We start from the raw sequence: 2655 nt of genomic DNA on the forward strand, positions 1-2655 counted from the left end.
CATGAAGTAATGAAGGTGAGTTTTTCACATGAAAATTCCAAAGCAAATGATAACATGCAGATTTTATACTTAGACAACATTTTCTTTTCTTATTATTACAAAGGTATCTTTTTACTACATACCTATTATTGCATTATTTTTTTGATAATTAATTTCCATTTCTGATTCAGTTGTATGACCATATAAATTTTCTTTTAAACCTCAAGTGTATTGAGTTAATATTCAGTCCTTACGATTCATCTCTATCTCATTATATTTTTCAGTCCCTGTTGTCATGACCACTCATAGTTACTCACCTGTATTTGAGATGTATTTTTGATACATATGTATCTGGTAAAATACCAGTTAAGGAAAAAAGTGTTCTTACCTTGACAAAGTAAAAAAAAGTATTTATTTGTTAACTTTTTTACTTAACTACTTTACTTTTGGTTGCTCTGTCCTGTCTTCAGGGTGCACTATATTATAGAATTTTATTTTAATTTATCTATTCTTATTTTAGCTCTAGCTCATAGCTTATTTATATGTTTATTTTTTAATTTTAGGGTTGACCAACATTCTTCTTTATATTTATACAGTCTACTTAGCTTTAATAGGCATACATTAAAAGCAAGACTATGATATTATCATTTTTGCTTTAAAGTCATATGTATTTCAAAGTTATTGGAAACAGCAAAATATATTTTGTATTTTCTCTCATGTTCACATTGTCCAGCACCTTTCATTCCCTTCATGGAAATGTGACTTATCACCTGGTGTTATTTTCTTTCAGCTTGGAGGCCATCCTCAGCATGTTCAGGAATGCAGTTTTTGTCTGACAAGAAGACGTTATCTGAGGATATCTTTGTTTCCATTTCATTCACCACTTCAAAGATGGTTTTCTAGCCCCCTACACTCCATCACTTCTGGCGAGGTGGCCATGGAAATTTAAATAAATGTCCCTGTATGTAATATATCCTTTTTAGCTTCATTCAATAGTTCTACATCCTTAGTTTTCATCAGTTTAAGTATTTATATATATAAGTATAAATAAATATTTATTTATTTATATGGCAGTCTGTAAACCTTGTCTTTCACAAAATATTGGATATTTTAAGCCACCATTATTCCCTCATATAGTTTTCTGACTCATTTTACCTCTTTCTTCTTTCACTGTCTCCAATTCCATGTATAACCTTTCAAATTATCCCACAAGTACCTGAAGCTTTATTTCTTCTTAATTTTAGCAAACACTTTTATTGACAGTATATTATACATATAGAAAACCACACAAATAGTAAATGTATAGCTCAACTGAATTCTCAAAAGGTTAACACCCAGGTAGTCACCACTCACATTTTAATTCTTTTTAATATTTTGCTTAATTTCATTTTGCTTACTTTTCTCATTCCTAGTCCCTATTCCTCTTACTAGGTGCTAGCATGATTTTTATTTCCAACTTGACTTTCATTATCGTAATGACTATTTTTTTCTTCCACATCTTTTCTGAGTTCTGTTAGCTTTCAATTCATCTCATTTTTATTTCTCCATATATTTCCTAGGTTCTTTATCTCTGCTTTGTTCTTGTGATATTTTGCACATATATATGAAAGTATTGAATATTAGGTGAGATGATAGATAGATGATAGATAGATAGATAGATAGATAGATAGATAAACAGTATAGATAACACATAAATATATAATGATCTTTGATCCATCATCCAGATTAAAATATAGAACTTTTCCAATAGGAAAGCTCCTTTACTTTCTTCACAGATAACAAATGTGCCCTACCCAGAGGTAATTTCTAATCTGACTTCTGCCCTATAGATTAGTGTTAGTTCCTCTTGAAATTCTTTATATAAATAGAAGTTTATATAATAGTTTTGTTATTTCCTTAATTGTGGTAAAACACACATAACAAAAAGTTTACCATGTTAGCCAATTTTAGGTGTTAGCCAGTATTAAGTGTATTTACATTGTTGTTACATTGTGCAGTGTTTTGTGTTTGTATTTTACTTTTATTATTTTTGTCAATCTGTTGGTCCTTTTTATAATATATCTTTTAAAAATATATAGTGTTATTCTATTACATTTGTCCCAAATTATCCCCCTTTGCCCTCTTGTGTCCAGCCCACCTCTGGCTCCCACAGTCAATTTCCACTCTGTTGTCCATGTCCATGGGTCATTCATACATGTTCATTGACTAGTCTCTTCCTATTCTTTCCACCATTATCTTCCTCCCCTCTCCTCTCTGCCTTCTGTCAGTCTGTTTCATTTGTCCATGCCTCTGGTTCTGTTTTCCTCATTAGTTTATTTTGTTCATTAAATTTCTCTTATTAGTGAGATCATATGGTATTTGTTTTTACCAACTGGCTTAGTACACTAAGCATAATATTTTCCAGTTCTATTCATACTATCACAAAAGGCAGGAGCTCCTTCTTTCTTTCTGCTGTGCAGTATTCCATTGTGTAAATGTACCACAGTTTTTTATTCATTCGTCTACTGATAGCCACTTAGGCTGTTTCCAGCACTTGGCTATTGTAAATAGCACTACTATGAACATAAGGGTACATTAGTTTTTTCTGAATTGGCGATTCTGGATTCATAGGGTATATTCCCCACAGTAAAATCACTGGCTCAAAGGCAGTTCCATTTTTAGATTTTGAAGAAATTC

Source organism: Phyllostomus hastatus, unplaced genomic scaffold, assembly GCF_019186645.2.
Source record: "Phyllostomus hastatus isolate PE091 unplaced genomic scaffold, TTU_PhHast_1.1 phas_contig_86, whole genome shotgun sequence".
NCBI classification, from domain to species: domain Eukaryota; kingdom Metazoa; phylum Chordata; class Mammalia; order Chiroptera; family Phyllostomidae; genus Phyllostomus; species Phyllostomus hastatus.